Source organism: Diorhabda sublineata, chromosome 11, assembly GCF_026230105.1.
Source record: "Diorhabda sublineata isolate icDioSubl1.1 chromosome 11, icDioSubl1.1, whole genome shotgun sequence".
Classification (NCBI taxonomy): Eukaryota; Metazoa; Arthropoda; class Insecta; order Coleoptera; family Chrysomelidae; genus Diorhabda; species Diorhabda sublineata.
The window spans coordinates 16,422,050-16,435,299 of NC_079484.1; the positions used below are offsets into that span (position 1 = coordinate 16,422,050).

At 23.6% G+C, this 13,250-nt stretch overlaps 2 pseudogenes; both read right to left on the minus strand.

Annotated features, from left to right (window-relative positions):
* Positions 1-8,215: 8,215 nt before the first annotated feature.
* LOC130450053 (NADH-ubiquinone oxidoreductase chain 5-like) lies at positions 8,216-12,060 on the minus strand (annotated as a pseudogene).
* A 5-nt stretch (positions 12,061-12,065) lies between these two features.
* Positions 12,066-12,731, minus strand: LOC130450054 (NADH-ubiquinone oxidoreductase chain 1-like; annotated as a pseudogene).
* Between the last annotated feature and the right edge of the window lie 519 nt (positions 12,732-13,250).

Genomic DNA, 13,250 nt, shown 5'->3' on the forward strand with positions numbered 1-13,250 from the left:
ACATCGAACAACCAACAAAATTAATGATTGTTATAATTTCACAATATCTCTCTCTCTCTCTCTCTCTCTCTCTGTATATATATATATATATATATATATATATATATATATATATATATATATATATATATATATATATATTTATATAAATTTTACTTAAATTATTTAGGTCTTTTTTATCATTCATAGCTTTTTCGTTCTTATGAATGTGAACCATTTCTAAAAATATTCTTTTTCGTGTATTAGATTCTGTTTCAAGAATTTTTTAATCTTTATAATTGGATTTATATTTTTTTTTATTTTATTGTTCGTTAATGTAGTTTTTTTATCATATTCATCACCTTTTGGTCTATTTTCCAAATACTGAGATGTCTGCCTCATATAGACAGCGTTAGAACAAGCCACTTGATATATAATATTACTTCTTTGGTTTTTTTTTAATTTCTGTTTTGTTTTTTAATTGATTGTAGTATATGTTTACCTTTTCCTTGAATATGTTGATTATCACTTTTTCCGGATAATTATTTTTCTTTCAATGCAGTTTTTACTTTCTGATTTATTTTGATAATTTTTAATCCCACAAATAAAACCTTCATACTGATTAACATTAATATTTTTCTTTTTAAGAATTTTCTTTTGTTTTAATAATTTTAATTATTTTCATCATTTGATTCAACTTCAAATTTCAATTTTTCATTAAATTGATTAAGAACTTTTATTGGATTAAGAATTATCCCCCCATTATTTTGATTAATCCCATCGCGGTTTAATATTTTTTAAAATAAAATTATTATAACTTCACATGAAGAATTTAAAATTTCTTTAGGAAATCATAAATCTCAAGGAAGATCCTTAATTTTTTTTTCCTTATTTTCAATTATTTTATTTAATAATTTTTATGCTTATTCCCTTATATTTTCATAAGAACCATATATATATATATATATATATATATATATATATATATATATATATATATATATATATATATATATATATAAATAACTAAGATTTATAATATTGAAACTATTAGAAATATTATCTGCCCCGGAACTTTAGCAATTATAATTGCTGGTCATCTATTAATAACTTAATTAGGAAATACTGGACCAATTAGAACAATTACTTTAGTAAATTTATTAATTATTCTCCAAATTTTACTTATTACTCTTGAATCGGCGGTTGCAATTATTCAATCTTATGTTTTTGCTATTTTAAGAACTTTATATTTTAAAGAAGTAAATTAATCTCGATACATAAAAGTCACCCATTTCATTTAGTTCATATTAGTCCATGACCTTTATTAGGAGCATTAGGAGCTATAACAACAATAATAGGATTAATTTAATGATTTCATTTATACAATTGGTTTATTAATTACAATACTTATTATATATCAATGATGACGAGACATTGTTCGAGAAGAAACCTATCGAGGATTACATACTTTCTTCGTTACAAAAGGTCATCGTTGAGGAATAATTTTATTTATTACATGCGAAGTATTTCCTTATTTCCTTTTTTTGATGCTTTTTTCATAGATCCTTAGTCGCTAGGATAGAACTAGTGATTATTATGACCACCTAAAGGAATTCAAACATTTAATCAAATTGAAATTCCCCTTCTAAATACTTTAATTTTACTAACATCAGGATTAACAGTAACATGAGCTCATCATAGGTTAATAGAAAATAATTTTACACAAGGATTCGAGGAATTAATTTTTACAGTTATTTTAGGAATTTATTTTACAATTTTACAGGGGTATGGATACATTGAAGCCCCTTTCTCAATTGCAAATTCTGTTTACGGATCTTCTTTTTTTATAGCAACAGGCTTTCATGGATTACATGTTATTATTGGTACATTTTTATTAATTTGTACCATTGTCAATTTTTAAATCATTTCTCCTCTATTCTTCCAATAAAAAAATCTAGATTCTAGTATAAATAATTAAGATTTAAATAAGATTAATAACAATAATTTGTTTAATTTTCATATTATTAATAATTAAAGTTAATTTGGAGTAAAAAGAAGATCCATTGAATGTAGATTTGATCCAAAAAATTCAGCTCGTTTACATTTTTCTTAATTGCAATTATTTTTTTAATTTTTGATGTTGAAATTGTTGTTTTTTTAAATAATTAACTTATAGTCTTCCTTCTTATACACCTTTATTTGTCAACTCCATGTACAATACAAATCATATCAATATATCATCTTAACCTTAATAATGAATCATTCTCGATAATTCTCTATGATTCTCACTAACTGACTTCTTCTTTTTTATTTTCATATATCTTAACAGTAGGCCAGAAAGTAAAAAAACTAATACCTATATTATTAAATACAAACCAGAAAAGTATTATTTTTAACACCCTCTCTTAATACTTTTCTATGAAATTTCAAATATTATATTTTGATTTTTTTTTCTTTTATTAACATTAATAATAAACAAAATATCTTAACATAAATTTAAATAATCTCTATTCTTATAAAACTGTCTTTTGTGGAGCCCCTTTGTTAAAATGTCTGCTACTTGATTTTTAGTTCCAATAAAAGTTAATTCCATTTTCTTTGTATTTAAAATGTCACACACAAAGTTGTATTTTATATCTATATGTTTTACACGTTTGTTATTTTCGGGATTTTTTATCAAAGCTATACATCCTTGATTGTCCTCATATATTTTAAAATTTTGAATATTGACTTTCATATCAAACAATAATTTCTTAAACCATAAGCAATCTTGTACTGAGGAACATAATGCCACTAACTCAGCTTCTGAGCTTGAAAGAGCCACACAATTTTGTTTTCTTGTTACCCACATCACTATATTACCAAATAATTTAATTAAATATCCTGACACTGATTTTCTATCTACCACTTCACTTCCCCAATCAGAATCCACATAACACTCAAACAAACTCTCATTATTTTTTCTTTCAAATTTTAAATGCATATTAACTGTTCCTTTTAAATATCTTAAAATTCTTTTTAATCCTGTCCACACCAAACTATTATTTTTATCTTGAAATCTACTTAAATAATTTACTGAGTAACTGATATCTGGTCTTGTTCCAAGCATCAGATACATTAAACATCCAATTAGTTGTCTTACTGGTAGTGTGCATTCATCATCTTTATTTTCAAAAATATTAAACTTTGGATCTATAGGTGTTGCTGTGGGATTGCAATTATCAAAATTAAATCTTTCTAATATTCCAAGTAAATATCTTCTTTGACTTAATTCCAAGATTCCTTCTTCTTTAATATAATTTACTTCAAGTCCTAGAAAACTCTTTAAATCTCCTTTATCTTTTATATCAAAACATCTCATTAAATCATTTTTACAAATTTCAATTTTATTTAATTTTTGCCCTGCTAATATGATATCATCCACGTAGAGTAATAAATACATAATTTGTTTATCTTCATCAACTTTTGTATATAGACAATAATCAGTTTCTGATCTTGTAAAACCTAAATTTAATAAATATGTATTTATTTTTATATTCCAGCATTTTGCAGCTTGTTTTAAGCCATAAAGAGCTTTATTCAATTTTAAAACACATCCTGGTTTACAATTTACCCTCTCTGGCGCATAAACATATATTTCTTCTTTTAAATCTCCATTTAGAAATGCCGTTTTCACATCAAGTTGTTTTATATAATATCCATATTGATTGCTCACTGTTAGAAGAGTCCTTATTGTTGTCATTTTTGCCACAGGTGAATATATATCATCATAATCATAAGTATTTCTCTGTCCACATCCTCGTACAACTAGTCTCGCTTTGTATCTGTCTTCCATTATTGTTTCTAATGGTTTCTTAGCAAATACCCATTTAGCTGTCAAAATTTCTGCTTTTTCCGGTTTCTCTACTTCATTCCATGTCTCATTTTTCTCAATTGAATCAATTTCCCTTTTCATAGCCTGTATCCACATATTTTTGTCACTTCTATTATCTATTTCCTCCACTGTCTCTGGTACTTTTTCTACAAATGATACTGCATCAAATGCCATATATAATTCATAATCATTATATTTTTCTGGAATTTTGACTTTCCTTTTTATTCTTTCAAAATTTTTTCTTTTATGAGCTTCATCATTACTCTCATCTTCTTCGGATTCTATTTCAGCGTTTTCTTCTAAACTGTTTTGTTCTCTATTATTTATTTCAATACTTGCCTTTTTTATTTTATAAATAAAATCAGTTTCATTAAATATAACATCTCGTGCTACTATCACCCTTTTTCCTTTTATACTCCACAATCTATAACCTGTATTTGTATATCCTATAAAAATCATTTTTTCAGAAACTGGATCAAACTTTTCTCTAAATTGTTTTTGTATATGAGCATATGCTGTACATCCAAATATCTTAATATTTTTTATATCAGGTTTTTTACCATACCACAATTCTGCTGGTGTAACATTTTCTAAATGTTTGCTAGGGCTACGATTTAAAATATAAGCAGCTACTCTAATGCTCTCATTCCAAAATGTTTTTGGCAGGTTGGCTTCTTCTATCATTGTTCTTGCCTTTTCCAACAAACTTCTATTAAACCTCTCAGCCTTACCATTCTGCTGTGGCGTATATGGTATTGTATAATCTAAAACAGTTCCATTTGATTTACATAAATCTTTTATATCTTTGGAAATATATTCCCCTCCATTGTCACATCTTAGCACTGCCAATTTTATGTTAAATTTTGATTGTACCATATTTACATATTCTTCAAAACACTTAAACACCTCATCTTTACCTTTTATGATATACACTGTACAAAAATTAGAAAAATCATCCACAAATGTAACAAAATATTTACCCCCATCGTGACTTAGTGGCATTATTGGTCCGACAACATCAGTATGAACAATCTCTAATAATCTTTTTGCATGTGATCTTGTTTCAAATCTAAGTTTTGTCATTTTACCTTTTACACAGGCTTCACAAAAATCAATTTTATTTACATTTACATTTTCCAAACCTTTTACCATTCTTTTATCAACTAATAACTTTAAATTTGCATTACATATATGCCCTAATCTTTTATGCCACATCATTGATTCATTGTCATCATTTTCAATCATAAAACATCGATTTTCTATCTTATACTCAAAAATAATCTCATAAAGCCTGTTTCTAAATCCTACTCCTATCAATTTATTTTCATTATATAAACTAACCTGACCACCCTCAAAAACTACAGATACATTAGACATTTCTAATCTTTTTACTGATAATAAATTCTTCCTTAAATTTGGAACGTAAAAAACATTTTTTATTATGCATTCAATGATCTTTCCATTTATTTTACTCAAAACTTTAATATTTCCAATACCTATTGCCCTCAAATATTCATTATTCTTTGCTACTGCTATGTTAATTGGTGTTTTTAATTCTAAATATTCATAAAAATATTTGTTATTATTTACTAAATGATCTGTACAGCCTGAATCTATATAGAATGAGATATTATCGTTACTTACAATCTTACTTTCATTACCATTCATCAAAAAACATATTCCATCTTGCTCTTCCTGATCTTCTGAACTTTGTTTCTTGTTCACCTCTACATGATTTCCCTGATTTCTGTAGTTTGTATGATAACTTCTACCTCGAGTGAAACCTCTACTTGGAGTTGCATATCCTCGAAAACCTCCTCTACTATAACCACCTCTATAATTTCCTCTGAAACTACCTCTTGTAAAACCACCTTGCACAACTCTTGAATTTGATTGCCCTGGTACACTTTCTTTACAGTCTTTTTGCATATGTCCTTCCTTGTGACACCGGAAACACACTATTTTTCTAGTATTTGTAGTATTAAATACTGCTGATTTTTGTTCATAAGTTGATTGTTCAGATTTTAATGCTTTTCTTCTTTCTACTTCACTTCTAAATTTTCTTTTGACGAAATCTATTGTTAACACTTTAGGATCCATATTCTCTGATATTGTTATAACTGTTTCAAAACTTGGAGGCATCCCCATCATTAACATACATACAATGTCCTCATCACTCATAACAGCCCCTGTAGCTCTTATCTTCCTAACAAGGTCATCAAATTCTGTCAAATAACCTTCCAAATCTTCATTCTCTTTTAATTTTAATGACATTAACATTCTTCTTAGCATCATTTGCCCGGGTAATCCTTTTTTTTCATAAATATCTCCTAAAGCTTGCCATATACCATAGGCTGTATTTTTCTCCGTTACAAATTCTAATTGCTTATCATCCAAACATTGTATTATCAATGACTTACATAACTTATCTTTTTTCATAGCTTCCTTTTTGTCTTTTTCCACTGTATAATCTGATTCCACAAATTCTTTTTCTATCCATTCTGCCACATCTTTTTCTTCTAGTAATATTTTCACTCTAAATTTCCATGAGTAATAATTTTCACCATTCAATAGTTCTATGTTATAAATATTTTTTATTTGTGAATTAGCCATTTTCTTTATATTTTAATTATCCACAGAATCACCTGGGCCCATAACCTGTTGTTTTTTTAAATAATTAACTTATAGTCTTCCTTCTTATACACCTTTATTTGTCAACTCCATGTACAATACAAATCATATCAATATATCATCTTAACCTTAATAATGAATCATTCTCGATAATTCTCTATGATTCTCACTAACTGACTTCTTCTTTTTTATTTTCATATATCTTAACAGTAGACCAGAAAGTAAAAAAACTAATACCTATATTATTAAATACAAACCAGAAAAGTATTATTTTTAACAGAAATTACCTTACTTTTACCATTAATTACAACAATAAAAATGTCTAATATCCTAAACTATTCAATAATTTTAATTATTTTTATTTTCATTTTATTATGAGATTATACCATGAATGAAATCAGGGAGCCTTAAGTTGAATTAATTAGAATAATTATTAATTATAACATTTAAGTTGCATTTAAAAATTATTGAATAAATCAATTTATCTTAAATAAGAAGCAAAATATTGTATTTAGTTTCGCCCCAAAAGTTTGATTTTATATAAATCCTTATTTTTAATTTTACTCAAGGCCTCCAAGGATTAATTTTTACAGTTATTCTAGGAATCTACTTTACAATCCTACAAGGATATGAATATATCGAAGCTCCGTTTTCTATTGCAGATTCAATTTATGGCTCTTCTTTTTTCATAGCAACAGGATTCCATGGTTTACATGTAATTATTGGAACAACATTTTTATTAATTTGTACAATTCGTCAATTTTTAAATCATTTTTCTTCTATCCACCATTTCGGATTTGAAGCAGCTGCCTGATACTGATACTTTGTTGATGTAGTATGATTATTCTTATATATTTCTATATATTGATGAGGTAGATAATTTATATAATATAAAAATTATATTTGACTTCCAATCAAAAAATCTAGATTCTAGTATAAGTAATTAAAATTTTAATAAGATTAATAATAATAATTTGCTTAATTTTAATACTACTAACAATTATTTTAAATTTAATTTCTAAACAAAGATATTATGATCGAGAAAAAAGAAGCCCTTTTGAATGTGGGTTTGATCCTAAAACTTCAGCTCGTCTTCCCTTTTCACTACATTTTTTCTTAATTGCAATTATTTTTTTAATTTTTGATGTTGAAATTACCTTACTTTTACCATTAATTATAACAATAAAAATTTCTAACATTATAAATAATTCAATAATTTTAATTATCTTTATTTTTATTTTACTGTGAGGTTTATACCATGAATGAAACCAAGGAGCATTAAATTGAATTAATTAGGATAATAGTTAATTATAACATTCAAGTTGCATTTAAAAATTATTGAATAAATCAATTTATCTTAAATAAGAAGCAAAATATTGTATTTAGTTTCGACCTAAAAGTTTGATTTTATATAAATCCTTATTTTTAATTGAATCCAAAAAGAGGTCTATCACTGTTAATGATCAAAATGAGTTATTCTCCAATCAAAGAAATAAGAAAATTAAGAATAAGCTTCTAACTTAATTCTTAAGCAATGAAATTTTGTTTTTATTTCTATTTATATAGTTTAAAAAAAAACATTACATTTTCATTGTAACATTATAATACTTTATAAAAAATGTAAGACAAATAAAATAAGGGGTAGAAGAAATTAATCATGAAAATATTCTCCCACTAAAAATTACAAATCAAATTGAGCCCCTTATTACTTTTAATATAATTATTCTTCTCTCATGAATGACATGTGAAGAAATGAAAGGACCCAGTTATTGAATAATTAGTTAAACGTAATCTATAAGACACTTTTAATCCAATAGAAATATAAAATAAAATTGAATAAATAAAAATATGTAAATAATTTATTGATATAAATTCAACAACTAATCCTTACAATAAAACCCTGATATAAAAGGCAAACCACATAAAGATAAATTACAAATATTAAAATAAGTACATGTTAAAGGCAAATGTTTAACTAAATCTCCTATTGAACGAATATCTTGGCAATTAAATAAATTATGAATAATATTACCAACACATAAAGAATAGAGCTTTAAATAAGGCAAGAATTAATAAATTAAAAAATGCTGATTTATATTCTCCTAATGCTAAAATAAATATTATTAAACCTAATTGCCTCAATGTTGATGAAGCAATAATTTTTTTTAAATCAAATTCAGAATTAGCTCCTAAACCTGATATAAATATTGTTATTGATGAAATAAATAATAAAGTTATTATTAAATTATTACTAAATGAAAAATTAAAACGAATTAATAAATAAACACCAGCAGTAACTAGGGTAGAAGATTGAACTAAAGAAGAGACAGGAGTAGGTGCAGCCATAGCAGCAGGCAACCAAGAAGAAAAAGGAATTTGATCTCTTTTTGTTATTGCTGCTAAAACTACTAAATATCTAATTAATTGTATAATATAATCTTCTTTTATAATTTCTAAATAAAAAATAAAATTTCAACTACCAAAATTTAATATTCAAACAATCGATTTTACTAATGTTACATCACCAATTGGATTTCTTGAAGTAGCTAATATTCCAGTTATGAATTTTTCTAAATTTTGATGATAAATTAGTGGACAATGAGAAACTAAACCTAAAAAACAAATATTACAACCAATGAAATAAACCGATTTATATATATATATATATATATATATATATATATATATATATATATATATATATATATATATATATATATATATATATATATATATATATACCCAGATATACACTCTTCTCTATAAAAACTTACTATAGAAAAATTAAATAAAACAAAACTTATAAATAGTAAAGATATTCAATCTAACAAAATAAATATTACTAGAATTTATTATTAAAAAATTAAATTCTAGAATATAGGATAAATTAATAATTAATAAATATAATGAGAACCTTAATAATACTAATCTTAAATATAAAAATAATATAAATATAATACATAAATATAAAATAGATAAAATAGATAAATAAATATAAAATAGATTAAATGCGTTGAACTAAAAACTCTATTTTTATAAGAAGTAGATTTGAAGGTAATCAATGTAAAATTATTAATAAATTTTCACAAACCATGCTGGGTATAAGAATATAAAAATAAAGAATAAACAGCCCTAAAAATGATATTAAAGATGAAAATAATATTCTAAATAAACTAAAAGCTGAAATTTTATTAATTAATATAATTTCTCCTGTTAAATTTAACAAAGGAGGCGCAGCTATATTAGAAGAAAATGAAAATCAAATTAATCTCAAATTAGGTATAATATTCAATAAACCTTCATTTAATTATAAACTTCGACTATGAATACGCTCATAAGAAATATTAGCTCAACAAAATAAACCTGAAGAACATGAGCCATGAGCCAATATTATTAATAGAGACCCCGACAATCCCCAATAATTTAAAGTTATATTTCCAGCTAAAACTAAACTTATATAAGAAACAGAAGAATAAGCAATCAAAGATTTTATATCACTTTGACGAATACAAATTAATGAAACAAATTAAACTAAAATATAAGTTAAATTTATAATCAATAAATATAATGAAAATCCTAATAATATTAATCTCAAATATAAAAATATTACAAAATAAATATAACAAATAATTTAAAATCTTTATTTATATCTTTAGTATCACAAACTAATATTTTTATTAAACTATTTAGATTAAATTCATTGTACTAAAAATTCCAATTTTATAAACAATAAATTTAAATGTAATTGTAAAATTATTAGTAAATATTCACGAATTAACCCTCTATTAAATATATATAATCCTGAATAATATTGACCATGTTGAGTATATGAATATAAAAACAATAAATAAACAGCTCTAAAAAATGATATTAAAGATAAAAATAATATACTAAATAAACTAAAAGATAAAATCCTATTGATTAATATAATTTCTCTTATTAAATTTAATAAAGGTGGAGCAGCCATATTATAAGAAACTAACAAAAATCAAATTAACCTTAAATTAGGTATAATATTTAATAAACCTTTATTTAAATATAGCCTTCGACTATGAATTCGTTCATAAGAAATATTAGCTAAACAAAATAAACCTGAAGAACAGAAACCATGAGCTAATATATAATAAAGCTCCTCATAATCCTCAATAATTTAAAGTTATAATTCCCGCTAAAACTAAACTTATATGAGAAACAGAAGAGTAAGTAATTAAAGATTTTATATCACTTTGACGAATACAAATAAAAGAAACAATAAAACCCTCTAATAAACAAATAATTATAAAAAAATATTTAAATTTATTAAAAATTGCTTAAAAATAAGTATAAACGGTAAAAGTCCATATCCTCCTAATTTTAATATAATTATTGAACCAGAGATAGGGGCCTCTACATGTGCCTTAGGAAGTCATAACTGTAAAAATATATTGGAATTTTAACAAAAAAAATTAAATTAATACATAAAAATGTAAAAATAGAAGTTGAATTTTGATGCATACAAATAATATAGTTAAATAATATTTTTCTATTAAATATAAAAATCATAATTTATATAGGTAATAATATTAATAAGTATGAAATAATAAATAGATATCAGCCTCTAAACGCTCAGGTTGATATCCTCAACCAATAATCAACATTGACGTAGGAATTAAACTAATTTCAAAATATAAATAAAAAATTCATAAATTAAGAGAAAAAATGTCAAATATGAGCTTAATAATAAAATAATTAAAATTATTATTACTAAATGATAATATTCATTATTAGTATACAATTTTACTCTAGCTGAAATTATTAAGCTACAAATTCAAAAACCTAGAAAAATTAAACAATAAGACAATATATCGTAACCCTAAAAAAATATTAAATATTGAAAAGCTGAAAAAATCACCTATTAAAAATAAATATGAAAGATAAGATAAAAAAAATTACCGTATTAACCAAAAGCTTTTAAAACTTAAAGAAATCAATATTAATAACCCTAATAAATACATTATCATAAAAATGAAAAAGTTGTAATATAATCATCACCATGAATACGAACAATTAAAATTAATATAGACAGTCCTAATCCTTCTTCACATACTCTTATTGTTAAATAAATCATAGAAAAAAATATTCATAAGTTATATTTCTTAAATATAAAAATAACCTAAAATTCAAAGAAATAACAATAAATTCCAATCTTAATAATATTATTAATAAATGTTTTCGATTTAAAACAAATATTAACCCACCAGAAAAAAATATAATTATTAATAAATATATTGACATTAAAGTTTTAATAATTTAAATAAAATATTGGTCTTGTAAACCAAAAATAAGGTTTCTTTTAAAACTTCAGATATAAATAATATTCATCATTAATCTCCAAAATTTATATTTTATTTAAACTAATATCTGATATAATTATATTTTTTCCTATATTATTTATATTATCATTAATATTTATTTTTATAAGTAGTAGTATTAACTTGTGGTTTAATACTCTTAATACAAACTTTAACAATTGCTCTTATTAGTAGACTCATAAGTCTAAATTATTGATATGCTTACATAAAAATAAAAAAACACATATTATTCTTATAAACAAAATATTTCCATATTACGCTAAAAAAATTATGGCAAATCCGATCAAGGATTTATATTCAACATTAAATCCAGAAACTAATTCTGATTCTCCTTCAGCAAAATCAAAAGGTGTTCGATTAGTTTCAGCTAATCTTGAAACTAACCATTTAAACACAATGGTAATAATGAATATATAAATCAAATAAATTCTTGATATTTAATTAAATCAATTAAATTTACACTTAAAATTAAAAATAAAAAAGATATTAAAATTAAAGCTAATCTTACTTCATAAGAAATTGTTTGTGCTACTGAAGGAAGCCTACCTAATATCAGCCAGCTAATATGATTGTATAAACACTTGAACTTGAAACAGCTAAAAAAAATAAAATCGTTAAATGAAACCTAATATTAATTCTAATAAATGGTATACATATTCATATAAATAAAGATAATAATAAATTAAAAATAGGTGATAAATAATATGAATTAAAATTTGCTATAATATATAAGTTTGCTTTTTACTAAATAATTTAATGGCATCCCTAAAAGGTTGAATTAAACCAATAAATCCTACTTTATTTGGACCTTTACGAATCTGAATTTATCCTAAAACCTTACGTTCTAATAAAGTTAAAAAAGCAATCCTAATTAATACACAAATAATTAAAATTAATCTTGAAATTATAATTATTAAAAAATCTTTTAATATCAAGTATTATTTGTAATATAAATTACATTTAAAGATTCTAAATTCATTGCACTAATCTGCCAAAATAATTATTTTAATTCAAAATATAAAAATATTTTTTTCATTTGGTCCTTTCGTACTAAAATGTTAAATTTAATTAAAGATAGAAACCAACCTGGCTTAAACCGGTTTAAACTCAGATCATGTAAAATTTTAAAAGACGAACAGACTTAATTAATTAGCTTCTGCACGAATTATAAACTTTAATCCAACATCGAGGTCGCAATCATTATTATCGATTTGAACTCTCTAATAAAATTACGCTGTTATCCCTAAGGTAATTTTATCTTATAATCAAAACATTTGGATCAATTATTTATTAATTAATAAAAAAATATAAAAAAAGTTCATTAAATTTTTAAATCGCCCCAATCAAATAATTTTTAAATATAAAAAAATTAATTCTAAATCTTTTATATAAAAAATTATAAAACTCTATAGGGT